Below are 14,919 nucleotides of genomic sequence, written 5' to 3'. Positions count from 1 at the left end.
ATTATATTAAATTGCGAGGAGTTGCAAACACCATTGAAGACACAGAAGTATCAATACAAAGGGACTTTGAGTGTGTCGGGGACTCGAACCCAGACGGCACGGTTCGTTGTCTGACCGCAGAGAGACAGGCAACACCAGCATTTTCCTTGGGCCTAACAAGTGGTAGGAACATGGACAGAGAGTAACAAGATGTGATTCAACTCAGGGCCGGCTCCAGGCACCAGGCACCCAAGCACATGCTTGGGGCGGCACCTGGTAAGGGGCGGCGGGGGGAGCGCGGCGCGGCATTCCGCAGGGGGGCGGGCTCCGGCAGCGCGGCGCTCGGCGGGGGAGACGGCGCGGGCATGGCGCTGGGGGGGGGGGTCCGGCGGCACTCGGCGGGCTCTGGCGGCCCGGCGCACAGTGGGGGGGGAGGCAGCGCGGCGCTCGGGCGGGGGGTTCCGGCGGCACTCGGCGCGGCGGGGGGAGGCGCGGGGCGCGGCGTGGCGGGGGGTTCCGGCGGCGCTCGGCGGGGGGGATGGGCTCCAGCGGTGCGGCGCTCGGCGGGGGGGGCGGCGTGGGGCGCAGCGCTCAGCGGGAGGACTCGGGGGGCAGCGCTTTTTTTTGCTGCTTGGGGCAGCAAAAAAGTTAGAGCCAGCCCTGATTCAACTTGAAGATGTGCAGGTTAATACATGTAAAGAAAAGTCACCTGAAACACAGATGTTCCCTTGGAGGGAGGAACCTGGAAAGTCTAATGCAGAAAGAGACCCAGGAGTCAGAGCGGACAACAAGTCAGACATGAGTTTGCAAAGTTGTATAGCAGTACAAAAAGCCATATTTTGAGATGTGTATACAGATGCATCACATCACAGATCAGAAGGTAACAGTTCCTCTTTATGCATCTCTTGTGTTCACTTCTGGGCACATTATTGCCAGCAAGATCTTGAAAATTGGAGAAGTGTTCAGAGAAGAGCAATATAAAAAATAACCTCCTTCCCAGCAAGCTAAGCTTGGCTATAATGTGAGGCTGGAACATAAGTGTGTAGATATCTGAGGGGCGTAAGCACTAAGACCCTGATTCAGCAAGGTACTTAAGAACATGCCTAACTTTAAGTGCATGAGTCATCACAATAAAGAGAATGGGACAACTCAAATGCTTAAAGTGTATAAGCATGTGCCTAAACTTGCTGAACTGTGGCCCAAGGAGGGGGAGGATTTATTTAATGTGGTACAAAGGTGCATATGTAAGAGAAATGGGATGTAAGTAGGAAAGCAAAAATTCAGGCTAAATGTCAGGAAAGCCCAATGGCAGTGATAGATGCCATACCACTTGGGATTTTTAGAACTGGAATGAATATAAAGCTCTTGGTTTGATAGGGGAATACACCAGAGGGGGTTGCCAGGTGGAGATCTTGTTTGTATGTGTTGCTTAAAAAAAAAAAATTAGACCGCAATTGAGCCATACGTTCATCTTTGTTTTAAGTTAAAAAGTTTATGCTTTGCTTTTGGCGTGTGAAATTGTTGCCTTGCAGTATCCTTTGTTAAACTAGGGGAAAGAGATGAAGTTCTGTATTTATATGTTGTGGATATGTTGTATAACGCTTTGAAAACATTAATCTTGCAGCTTCTCTTTGAGACAGGCAGGTAAATATTATTAAACCTATTTTACAAATGGGAAAATGGAAGGAGAAAGGTTAGGTGACAAGCCTAAAGCTCCGAGAGTGGGACAGAGTGGTTCGGGTCTGTGATTAGAACCCTGGGGCTCCTGATTCCCAGTCCTGTGTCTGTCTGTCCATACGTCCATCCCATAACTGTTGTGTCTCAGAACTCTCTCCCCAGTCAATTTTAATGTGAGCTTGTGCTGTGACAGATCAACATTCATCTCTCAAGAAGTCATATTCCACATAGAGTAGAAATAAAGTTGAGGTAATTATAAGAAAATATGAGCTCTGTTTCTTTAAATCCAGAGAGTGAGTACTAGCTAGTACCACTAACATGTGAAGCATGGTCATTAGTCTAGAATAAACAGAGAGCCCTTGTAGGGTGGGGAGACTGGAATGTGAGCTGTGAAACAACTGTTGTGTGGAACCACCTTCAATAGGACGTTTTAAGATGTAAAAGAGGAATAGGGAATAAACACACCCCCCCCCCCGACACACACACACAATGGTTTATTGGTTTATCCAAAGCAGTCATTACAATCCCAGATGGATTTAGGGAATATACAATGGACATTACATGAGAGATTGTTATAGACGCTGAGGGACTGCCTCTCTCCCTGGGCCACACTGCCACAGCTGTGATCAGAAGGGGCACTCAAGCCGGAGCCCCCTGGCTATAAAAGGGCAGGAGCCACTAGCAGGATCCTCTCTGTGAAAACTCCACTCACCCTGGGACTTGCTCCTTCCCTTGGTCTGAAATAGCCCGAATTTGCTGATCTTCTGGACCTGCTGCAAAAGACACCTGCTTGAGAGAATTTTAGAGAGGGTGGAGAGTATGCGTCTCATGATGATGATGATGGTGTTTCTATAGGTGCCTGGCTGAGTTCTTGTTGAAATGATTGCTTTAACACTGCTGAGATTGTACTGTATTATTAATTAAATGCTAGAATGCCTGGAGCCTTGGATAGGTATATTTTTATTATTTTAAATCCAAATGGGTCAATGAATAAAATAAATATCCTATGCGGATAAATATGGGAGCAGTAAGTTCAAAGTAACCTGAAAGATATAACTGGGGAACTCCAGCAAGACAAGGGTGGGTGGAGGAAGGAGACACAAGACACCTGATACGGGAAGGGAATGATGCCTGCCTTCAGACCAGAGATTGGGTCTCTGACATGCTGGTCTACTAAAGGAGAGAGAGAGAACAGGGGAAGCTGAAAAATGATGGGCACTCTCATAGACTTTAAGGTTAGAAGGGGCCATCATGATCATCTAGTCTGACCTCCTGCACATTGCAAGCCACAGAACCTCACCCACCCACTCCTGGAATAGACCCATAGCATCTGGCAGAGTTACAGGAGATGTTGCCTTTTCCAGTATAGTGATTCAGATTAGTTCAAAACTAGTTTAGAGCTTCTCTACACATAGTTACTCTAGAATAACTAGGCCGCTTTAAATTCACACCCTGCCTTAGTTCCGAATAACTTTTATGAGTAGACAAACTCTTAAGCTTTTACAGAACTTCAGACTGGGTCTGTTTTACATATAATTTCTATTGTTTTAATATGACTTTCTGTCTCTTTTCTTGGTACATCTTGTTTTACTATAAACCAGGCTGTTTTAAATTGTTTGGCAACTTCACTCAGACCACACAAAAGAAGTGAAAAAATCTGCGACCTCTAAGGGGAGGGAATGACATCGGGGTGGCTGGAGTCTACCACACTCAGGATTCTTCATCAAAGAGTCTAAACTAAAGGGTTCTCTCTTCCACAAGGTGTGCTACTGTCAGGGTTGTGATCCTGGTGTTACATGAGAAATTCGACCCTGGCTGAGAACCAAACTTAAAGGGGTAAGGTGACACGTTCACCCCACGTTTATATTTGTGAAGTTTCAGCCCTGATTTAAGTTTTTGTTTCTGTAGCCCGCATACTGGCTACTCCTATGGGTCTGGTGGCAGCAGATTTATGGTATATTATACCTGTTGGGAATAAAAATGGCATATTCTTATCTGTATAAATGATTCCTATAGTTCTGACCTTTCTGGTTGTCAGCATGCTACATATTGCTTGTTCTGTTTGACAATCTGACAAAAAGATAGGTACAAAATAGAAATGGGCCTGGACTACAACTGGTGTGGACACCCCCCCCCCCAATGAGTCCAAGGCAAAAGCCCAGATCTCCATGTTCTGATTGAATTTGGTAAACTTTAATTCTGGATTTGGATGTGAACTTCACAGCATGGGCCCATGATTATTTAAAAAAAATAAAATTATAAGTGTATATAGTGAGGTTTAGAAATTGGTGTTTGTGCATATGTTGAAATGTTTCTCAACAAAAAATATCATCAGGATTTCTAGTATATGGACAAAATGTACATACATGGCAGTTGGCTTGACACAGTGGAGCATAACTCTGAAGGTCTCTTAGGTCAATGATCCATGAAGTCAGAAGGATTTGTTCAACAGACCAGAACTGCTCTGTTGGAACCATTACGGTCTATTGTGGCAAAAATCCACACTTTCAAAGTACTAGATCTGCTCAGACAGGTGAACTGTACCTTTTCCTCCCAAAATCAATATGCTTATCAAAACATGTACAGCATTTACTAGGCAGACTGTAACTGACTTTAGTGTACTGCACACCAATAAAATATGTTAAAAAATTTTGTGTTATTTCCCAATCCTAAATATCAGATAGCTAGCTGCTAATCTAATCTGTTTAGAGCAGACCAGCTCACTAGTAACCAATAGAAAAACAGGCAAGAGAATTCGCAGATAAAAACTTCTCTTTGCATGGTATGATTTGATGAGAAGGTGCTACATGTCTCAGGAGAAGGACCTGAGAGCCCTTACCTCTAGCTGAAATCAGTGGGAGCTGACTGTCCCCAGCACTTTCCAAGGGATGATCAGTACCCTGCAGTCTTCAAAAGTCCCTTGTGTAAATTTAAGTGACTATTAATCCTTGCTAACATGCTGGCTTGACAGTCCTGGAAACTAAAATAATAATTTCCACAGAACGGGTACAGCAAACTTCACCACTCTGTCTTCCCAATGTGCTTTAACCCCATTACAGAGGGTCTACTTCAAGGGATAAGAAGGTAGTTTAATTTCCATTAGTTCCTTGACCTTTTAGTGCTGAGACTGCCAACAGTGTCAGTTGTATGGAGTGTTGCTGTAGCTATGTTGGTCCCAGGATATTAGACAGACAAGGTGGGTGAAGTAATATCTGAGGAAGAGCTCTGTGTTGCTTGAAAGCTTGTCTCTCTCTCTGACAGAAGTTGGTCCAATAAAAGATATTACCTCACCCACTTTGTCTAACGGTGTCAGTTATGTTACATGGATACCTTTCCACTAGGAACTGGACTGAGATCATCAATTCGCCTCACGTAGAACATAGTGTCTAGTTACAGCTCACTAGGGGACTGATCCTGCAAAGTGCTCAGTGCCTCCTGAGAGACACTGAGTATCCTCAATTGACCCTCACTCCCACTGACTTCAGAGGGAGTTGAACATGCTCAGCACCTTGCTGAGTCAGGACCCTGGGCTGGATTTGAAGTGGTATCCTGGCTTTGGAAGACTCTACATCTCCATGGCCTTTAATAGGAGCTGATGACACACACCACCTCTGAGGAGGCACTCATCACTTTTCATAGATTGTCATAGATTTTAAGGTCAGAAGGGCCCAATGTGCTCATCTAGTGTGACCTGCTGCATAACACAAACCATAGAACACCACCCAGCAATTCCTGCATCAGTTCCAAAGACTTGACTGAATTATTCTTTAGAGAAACATCCAGTCTAGATTTAAAAACTTCCAGGGATGGATAATTTACTGATTTCCTATGGCAAATTGTTCCAGTGGTTAATTATCTTCCGTGTTTAAAAAAAAAAAAGAAACCATATTTCCAGTTTGAAGTTTGCTAACTTCAGTTTAGGCCCAATGAAGCTAGTGAGTGAGAGAGGGAGGGAAACGATAGCTTCCTTTAAAACAGAGAGAAATAAGAATGAAACATTCTTGTACCTAAATATTCCATCACACACATGTAGAATGACTTTTTGTTCAGAGACCTCCGCAATACCTAGGCGCATTGGGTCAGGTAAAGAATGACAGCCTTAACTCTGAATTTCCTTGCTTTGGGCTTCACTGCGTCTTGCCTGTGAAGGACTTCAGGATTTACACCATACTTCTGTCTTTGAATAATATTGTAGTACTACACATTTGCTTACTGATTTATGAATGCTATGCTCGCAATTCAATGTTAATTTGAGATGCTTTTGCCAGTGTCAGTTCTCTGTGACTTGCAATTTAATATTTTGCCATCTGAAAACAATGGCATTTAGTTCTCTGGAGAGAAAATCATCAGTATTTGAGTTGCGATAGGAAATACGTTTAGGTTTTATGCTAATGCTCAATAAAATAAATATTTTAGTCATATTTTATGATGCTCCAAGTAAAGTAAAGGAACATATTTTAAATATTTGATTGTTTAGGTGAGCTACATATTTAGCTTCCTTGAGGGAAAATTAATTTGCCAGCTCTAATCTAAATTACGATTTGTTAAAGCTGCTAAAATAACTTAAATCAACTGCATATGTCTGTGCAATAATAATAAAATTGCTTTAGCAAAAATTATCTGAATGCAAGAGGGATAAAAATAGACAGGAGGTGGATTGGACAGTCAGCATATTATGAGTTGGAATAAAAACATCTTACTTAAGCCAAAAACATGGCAACCAATATTTTCTGTTATAAAAATATTTGAGATGAATTTAGGTTTTTTTATGAAAGCTGTCTGAAATTGAAATGAATAGCAGAAGTTCTCGGTTTATTCACAAACCAGTAATAATACCTAAAGGTTGCACAAACCCAAGACCCTGTACAGACCAATGCCAAGAAACCTTTGCTCTTATTCAGAACTCCGTTTTTGCCATAGGGTGAGAATGATTGTGTGTTTATGCTCTCTCATACTAACCTTTCCTTTGATCATGCCTGTCATCTGAAGCAAAAGTGTGTGACAGCTCTGTGAAGTGGATTACTACTGTCCACTAGAGGCTGTAATGAGACTAACAACGTCATTTTATGACAGACCTAAAATTTAGATTCTAATAATCAATTATTTTAAACTTAAAGATGTGCTGAGTGTGAAGAATAATCACTGGTCTACTTCTCTGGAAGGAGCTGAAATAACTTGTGCATGTTTGAATTTTAAAAACTATATTTAAAAAAATCCAGTCATTTTATGCCTCTCATTCTCCCATTTGTCATTATTAGATGTGTAAAATATATACTGTGGATGACACATTACAACCAGCATGTTGACACACGTTTTTTTCTGGGCACTATGTATCTTGTATATCAAATTGATTAATATCCTTTGGTCGTGAATGAATTCAGAAGGAAGTCATATCATCTGTAGCATATCAGAAGCGGTAAATAAAATACCTGATGTCTGTTCAGATGTAACCTATTCTGTACTATATAGGTTCTTATACTGCACTCATCCCCTCAGTATCTGAGCACCTTTCAGTAGTACATTAAATAATGTGGCTAACATCTATTACAAGTTTCTTCTCTCATCCTCTTCCCAGAGGCAGAAGTGTGTGCAACGGAGTGTTTTTGTTTTGGAATCTTTAAAAACAATATACATACATATATATATATGCACTCACTTGCTGCTATGTTTATGTGAAAGAGGCAGACTCAGGGAAGTGTGTCTTCCACTTACAGTGGAGGCTGGTGAGGCTTGTGATGGTCCTTAGTTCTTGGGGGAGTTCATTCCACAGTCTTTGACCAGTCCCTGAGAAAGCTCTGACTACTGCACAGATAAAGCTCTGTTTCCTACACTGACTATAGAAAGTTCCACTGTGCCAGAGAAGCAAAGTTGTCCACCCAGTCTTCATCCTGGAGCTGTTAATATTCATTTTCTGAAGCAAATGACTCCACCTCTCTTGAGGCTGAGTTCTGCACTTCTTACTCTATCAAAACTCCCAGTTGAAGTAGATAGGGCATTTTGCCTGAATAAAGACTGAAGGATTAATCGGGCCTTTTGTGCCAGTTGTCTGGAAAAGGTCACATTATGTCCCCTCCTCCCAGCTCCTCTGCATTAATTAAGGGTTCTTGTACTTCGTGGCAACTTGGACCTGTGCTCTGTGGCAAAGTTCCTGGTTGCTGAGGAAGCTGCAAATTCTGCTGCAGCTTTTTTGAATGTAGCTGTGTAATCCATTAAATATAAGAATTAATAATACAATCAGTGCAGTAGTTTATTTATTTTAACATTAAATTCAGTTTATTTTAAGCTGTCTTCCTATTTTTTAGTTTTGGTATGCTAAAGGTTTTTGTGATGACAGCTTATAAGTGCCCCAGAGAATTTGTCAGAAGATGATGAAGGAACAGCAGCTAGGTAAGGAACTGTTGGAATTTCTGCCACCCGGCAGTTTGGATTTGTGGCACCTCCCAAAGCCTGCTTTAAGGCTGTCTGCAGACTCAGGAAGACAACACTGCATCAATTTATGCATCAATCCATGAGGACTAGAAATATAGAGAGAAATTTAAAAGCTTCGGTTCTGGAACACAATTCTGCAGCAAAGTTTCTGCAGCAAACTCTATAGCCAAAGAATAGAGGTATACACAGGGCTCTCATGTTTATCTGCTGCAAAGAAGAAGGTTGCCCTGAGCTTGCTTCAGGATGAACATGGCTTCTTTTTCTCTGCGTGTGCCACACCTGTTGGCAAGGTGAACATATTAGAATGAGAGATTCCTTTCTACTGAGGTAACATCCTGAACTAGAGAAATAAAAAAGGTAACGGGGGAATGCAGCGTATTCAAAACTGTGCCCAGGGCCGGCTCTAGGCACCAGCAAAACAAGCTGGTGCTTGGGACGGCACATTTTTAGGGGCGGCATTCTGGCGCAGGCCATGCCTCCCCTAAAAATGTGCCTCGGCCGCCCTAACTCACCTCCGTTGCTGCCGCTCGCGCGCCGCTGCTCGCCCTCCCTCCCAGGCTCTCAAACCCGGGAGGGAGGGGGAGATCCCGAGCGGCTGCGGCGCACGAAACAGCTGATTTGCGTGCCGCGGCCGCTCGGGATCTCCCCCTCCCTCCCGGGTTTGAGAGCCTGGGAGGGAGGGGGAGCAGCGGCGCGTGAATCAGCTGTTTCGCGTGCCGTGGCCGCTCGGGATCTCCCCCTCCCTCCCTCCCTCCTAGGCTTGAGAGCCTGGGGGGAGGAGGCAGGGCTGGGGATTTGGGGAAGGGGCGGAGTTGAGGCGGGGCCGGGATGGGGTAAGAAAAAAGCGGGGGGGCGGGGGCGGCCAAAATTGTTTTTGCTTGGGGCGGCAAAAATCCTAGAGCCGGCCCTTGACTGTGCCCAGATGAAGGGGTTGAAGTGTCACTAGAGGCAGTGCTTAAAGTGAGTGTATGGGATGAGAGATTGCAAGGGGGTTGCAGACCCAGCCAAAAAAAAATATATATTGTTTTAATCAAGTCGGGTCACTGAGGGGTGCATTTTAAGTACGGTTCTTGCCAAAGCTGCTGCTCCCAGATTATAATAGACCTCTCCCACCCCACCCCACCCCACCCCACTTTTTCAGACCACTTTAAGAACTGACTAGAGCTTTCACTTGATTTTCAGTAATCCACACTCTCTCCCTCCCTCCCTTTGATTCAATCAATGAATCTTGCATTAGCGGGGTGAGGATGATGTTGATGTCTGCTTGGCTGCTGCTGTTGCAGATTCACTACTTTGAGGTGCTGAGTTGCACGTCTGTCCAAATGTCTTGGCCTGTTGCTGTTTCTTTTCCCCAAAGCACTCATAAAACAGAAAATGTCATCAGGTTACATATGATGGAACCTTAACTAAAGTTTAGTCATCGTAATAATAAAGGATCTTTATGCCTTATAGAGCTATGCTATATACAGTATACACTATTCTATTGCCTATTGATCAAAACCACTGACTCTTACAATATATTCTTTTCAGCTATTATAGTATAATTATGCAATCTATTTCTTTTTATAAGGAATTACCTTGCAGATCCGTCCACAGAAACTGACAGTTTAGAGTCGTGATTTTTTTTTTTTTTTTTTGCATGTAGCCACTAAGATTATAGAAACACTTCACCAACACATGGGGTGTGTCTACACTAGAAAACTGCCATATTGTAACTTGCCCTGGTGTGAGGGAACTGGGTACAAGTTGCAGCACTGCAGAGTGTCAACACTAGTCACCCTATTTTGGATGCAAGCAGTTCACTCCCTACAAGCATTGCATGGCCTGTGGATTATTGCACCTATCCCACAATGCCCAGCACAGCTCCCTGGAGCATGTGCATAATGTCAATTTTGGGATTGCCCCATTGCCCACTTCGAATGGTTTTGTTCTGCATCAGAAGCTGCCTTGTGCATGTTGTAACTCTGGTATTGAAACCCACTGGTAAGTGTGTTACTAGTCTCCATCTGTGCTGATCCAGAGATGAAATGAGTTGTTATCCAAGGCTGTTTAAAGCAGTCTACCACCCTAAGCAACATGTCAACGTGCCATCTTCCACATCACTCAAATTTGTCCCAGCCACCCCTCCATCATGATGGAGGAGCAGCCGGGCCAAATCTGAGCAAGTGGCATTGCAACCTGGCACACATGGTCACAGCGCCACTCAGGCTTGGCCCAGTCTCCCCTCCATCATGACGGGGGGCAACCAGGTCAAATCTGCCACCAAGGGCAGGTGCCTAGCTTGCCTGTATCTAGAGAGGCCTCTGGTTTTTATACCCCCAGCTACAGAGCTTTATCTCAAGCTATATCAGCTCATGCCTTTGGTTCAATCGCCAGTGTGTTAGCTAAGAGAGAGGCGCTCACACTATGCCCTCATATGTGCTGATGCCCAAGCAGAGTCAGTAGCTCCTTTAGGACCCCACTGCCTTGCCTGTGGGCTTAGTGTATATTACAACGAACACACACAGGCCCTGGTGCTCTAGGAGGTATGGAACTTCATTTTATTCATGTCTTCAATAACATTTTTAGTTTTAATTTTGCTATTCTGTTCCTTTCTTATTAACTGAAGTTTCTTTCTCTTGTGTTTTCCTCTAGGAATCCAGCCTAGGGGTCAACAGAGAAGATATCCTTTTGGCTCTTGCATCTAAGTGTATTACTCCCCCCCCCCCCCAACCTATGGTAATGGGGCCCTTGAGGCCTGTGTCATTTCTTCAGGAGGATAGAACAGGGCAACAAGCAGAGGCCGGAGCATCATGGAGAGGTAAGTTGCTCTACTTGGGGGAATAGTTGGGAGAGGTTCAGCCTCAGATTAAGTGTAATTGGTACAGTGTGTATTAGGGAGTCTAGAAAGGTGGTTAGCACTCAAAGGTATCTGTTTATACAAGGTCCAAATCTATTTGCCTTCTTGCTCTTTAATAAGGGATCAGAGTAAAGGTCATTTGGGACTTGATTTAGGTGGTAGGCACCTTTTGCCAAGCGACTCCAATAGGAGTTGACGATTTGTCCCTGGAAGAATAATACTAATTAGGAAAACGACCCCCTCAAGTCCTCATGGTGAAAGACTGAGTGGCTGATCTTCAGGAGTCCCCTAAATTAGCACTCCGCCATTTCCAAAGGACAGTAGGCATCCCCGGCGGGCTCTCTTCTATTAAACAAGTGAATCTCTTGGTCACTTTCATTACTGTTTGCAGAGCGCTTTGAGATCCTCAAGATGCCAGTCTTAAGAGAAGCACAGCGGATGATCAGTATTATTTTAATTGTGCTTTTGAGGGCAAACGTTTCCTTTTGAAGTGGGGGAAGAAACACCAACAAACCCCCCCACAACTCCCCCCCACACTTCTTCCCGTAACTGGGCAGAAGCCGTGTAAAGGGTTAAGACTGGCTTGGCCCGGCTCTGTGGTGCGTATGCAATAATCTGTGTGGCTCTCTTGGCCGCCTGCCAAAGTGTTGCCGTGCCGCCTCCTCCTCCTCTCCTCCCTTCCCCCGTCCCTTTTGCATGAAGTAGGATCCTTGAGCTGTTGCAGAGGCAGCCAACTGCTCCATATTTGGCTTCTATTACACATTTACATACTGGAGAGAGAGGAGCGGGGGAGAGAGCGCTGTACCGCAGACATCATTTCTACTACAGTGGTGGAGACATCCAGGACCTGTGTCACTGCAGGGGGAAGGAGAGAGAGAGAGAGAGAGAGAGAGAAAAAAAAAAAGGCAACCAACATAACCCCCCCGCCCCCAAGCCCTGTGATCAGCTAGCAAGACAGTGTGTGTGAGTCTCTCTCTCTGCCCCCACCTCCCTTGACACTTGGCAGTAAGTGGCTTTTTATTCCTTCTCTGCTTTTTGCTTCCCCGGCTTCTTTCCTCCTTTCGATTGAAAACCTCCAGCGCTTTCCAGCTGGAGAAACACTGGGGGGACTGGACGAGCCACCTCACACTGGGGCTTCAGCCTTCCTGCAGCCCAGCCCGGGAGCCCAGTCCCCCCCTCCCCCCCAGCCTTGGAAAGGCTGGAGGCCAGAAAATGGCTTTGGGATCCTGGGGGGCGGTGGAGGGACATTGGGGGGTGGCTGGAATTCGTTGCACTCTGTGCATGCAAGAAATGTCTTCCGGGGAGGAGAAGGAGGCAGGAGAAAGGAGGGGGTACAGGCAAGGAGACAGCCGTAGCCCCTGTGTCTGGGTTGCTTTCAGTCACCCCCTCCCCCCCCAACTGGGAGGAGAGAGGACGCGCGCGTGTGTGTGTGTGTGTGTGTGTGTGCTGGGGAGGGGTGGCGTTTTCACGCTCGCTCTGCTGCTGCTGCCGGGCTCTGGCTGTGGCTACCCCTGGTGCATTAGCTGGCGCGGAGGCAAGTGAGAGCGGCTGGAGTTTTGCACGACACCGGGTTTGTGCGGGCTGCGGCGGGGGAGGCTTTGCCGCCGGCTGGGCCAGCCCGTGCTGGGCTTGTGTAGTACGGGCTGGGTCAGGGTGGCTGCCGGAGGGGTGAATGAAGCGAGGAGGAGGGGGAAGAGGCGGCGCTGGGACGGGGAATGCGCTCAGCAGCGGACCCACTACGCTGCACTCACGGCCCAGGCCGGCTGGAGACACCAGCTGGCACTTCCAGCAGTGAGTGAGGAGGGCTAGTGCCGGGGGTCAGGGGAGGCCTGGGTGTCCCGTTTTCCCCCTTCACACTGTCTGCAGAGCCTCTCCTGCTTTCACCCTCCTCCAGTCCCTGCCAGGGAGAGAGATCTGAGGCTGGCTAAAAGCAAAGAGACCATTTAGCTTCTCCAGGGGGGATTAGCAACAGCCTCTGGTGCTAAAGAATTGATGTGATTATCCTGGGATATAGCAATATTTTGCTCTCTCCATTTCTGATTGTGACCGTGGCTGCTGCCTTCTCTTTAATTTATGTTGCAGGTATGCATTCCTCTCTTGACTCTGACCTCCCCTTGTTTGGGTTGGTTTTTAAATAAAACACAGTAACAGAATAATCATTTATTTAGTACATACAAACCAATCAAGGAATATAATAATTTCTAAGACTATTAGAGATTAACCTAAAATTTGTTAGAAAACATTGGCTCCTTCAGTAATAGTGATGATGATGATAATAAAAAGACGGGATTGGGAACTGTTTCCATGCCATTGAAGATGGGGGAAATTACTGAAGAGTAATAATAGAAAGAAAACAAGTCCGAAGCTGGTTATATAATGTACTATGTGGATAAGAAGAACGACAAGCTATTTTTATTTTGTTTACTGTATGCTGTGCAATAGGGACTCCAAACTGCGTCTCCCCCTGTGATCCTGGACTCCGGATACAATTAGCAAAAATTGTAAGCATTCCTTATTATGTCCCAGAAATAAACATAATGATGTAAACAGTTGTTCCTTACAAATATTCTTTATGTACAAATAAGGAATTGTGAATGTGGATGACCTTAGTTTTTGAAACATTTTATGTTTCATATTATAAAGAAATGCATATTTCATAATGCACGTTATATTTAATATTTAATTATCATTGTTATATATGTTATGCAGTATTGGTTACTTACATGTCAGATGTGTTCAGGCATAGCCAGTTACTTTGCTGACATGTTAGGGAAGTCAAGGTCTTTTCATTTTAGCTTCTGATGTAACCTTCAGTTAAGGGAAAATTCAGATTTCATGTTAATGTAGCTCTGTTTGTTTGGGTGGTGAAGACAGTTCAGTTTTATAGCTCTGTGGAGCAAGGGTTATGAATGAGGGAGAGATAATAGAGAGTGACAGAAAAAAATATCCCACTGTAGTTATTTTTGAGATGCTGCAAGGTACCTTTTAATAGTAAGTTATGATTTTATTGTATTGCCCTCCAATTTGTTCATGAAAATGGCCCAATATTTTTCAGGCAGCAATTCTTTTAAATGGATGGCTTTAATCTCATCATCGTTTATAGAAGGCAAAGGTTCATAGGTTCTCTTCAACTCTGTCTGTCTCTCTCTCGTCATGTAGATACATGTCAGTGCTATAGGTTTTCAGTGCACTTACTCTAGCCCTGATCAGTCATGTAATTAGATCAGGCTGCCATGGTAACAGACAGTATTCATCGTCCATTCAGGTGTGTTTGTCTTGTGACTGGGCTACCTCAAGTGGCGTATGTACAATATTTATGTTGGACAGACTGTACAGCTCACTTCTATGTCTTCTTGGAGAATATTTAAGCATATTATGACATTTCCTAACCACTGAACTTTTATGAAAGATACTTCTGAGCTGTTACAGCACTGGACTGTCAGATTTTACCTGTGTGCAGAGTATGCAAATATATTTAGTTAGCTAATGAAATTGTTCTACAAGTTCCACCCGTGTTTATTGTTAATGAATCAACAAATGTTTTGTTAATTTTTAAAAGTCTTTCCCAAGCGTATCTGAAAGCTTCTTTTGCAATCTGGTGCTTTTGATTTGTTGGGTGTTTAACCATTTGAAGGCTGAAATCATATGTATGAAGTTGTGAAAATGTCACTATTAAAAGGGTTGATATGGTAGGCCCCAAACCTGCCATAATCTATACATGTTGCTTAACTTTACATGCTCTGACTAATATAATTTAAGTCTCTGATAATTCACATTATAATTATTACTTAACTGATAGTGTATTAAGTTAAGCATGTCCATAATTCTTAGTAGGCTCAGGGCCTTGGATGTGTTTTATTTGATATTTGAATTTGCATTTTCACCTTGCAAAAACGTAGGGTGTATATATACTGTTATAAAACCAACTAAAAACCCAAGGCTATTTTATCTGTGACAGACTCAATACTGGTTAGTTTGGTTCTGATAATAGTAAG

General features: G+C 44.3%; 1 protein-coding gene and 1 long non-coding RNA gene across 6 annotated transcripts in view; one reads left to right on the top strand and one right to left on the bottom strand.

Moving 5' to 3' along the window:
- Positions 1 to 4,780, bottom strand: part of LOC128832643 (uncharacterized) — a 123,412-nt gene extending 118,632 nt beyond the window's left edge. The window contains exon 1 of the long non-coding RNA XR_008444021.1: positions 4,496 to 4,780. This is a non-coding gene — a long non-coding RNA (uncharacterized LOC128832643). The remainder of the gene's footprint in view (positions 1 to 4,495) is intronic.
- A 7,125-nt stretch (positions 4,781 to 11,905) lies between these two features.
- ATXN1 (ataxin 1) overlaps positions 11,906 to 14,919 on the top strand; it is a 269,116-nt gene continuing 266,102 nt past the window's right edge. For 2 of the 5 annotated variants that reach the window (XM_054017710.1, XM_054017706.1), the window contains exons 1-2: positions 12,429 to 12,494; positions 13,367 to 13,425. The gene's annotated coding sequence lies outside the window, so the exon portion shown is untranslated. Of the gene's footprint in view, positions 11,930 to 12,428; positions 12,495 to 12,931; positions 13,007 to 13,366; positions 13,426 to 14,919 lie in introns of those variants that run through there. The other 3 variants (XM_054017708.1, XM_054017707.1, XM_054017709.1) reach the window with 2 other exon arrangements.

Source organism: Malaclemys terrapin, chromosome 2, assembly GCF_027887155.1.
Source record: "Malaclemys terrapin pileata isolate rMalTer1 chromosome 2, rMalTer1.hap1, whole genome shotgun sequence".
NCBI lineage: Eukaryota > Metazoa > Chordata > Testudines > Emydidae > Malaclemys > Malaclemys terrapin.
The sequence above is the reverse complement of the archived record's forward strand: the minus strand, read 5'-3'. Positions and strand labels throughout refer to the sequence as shown.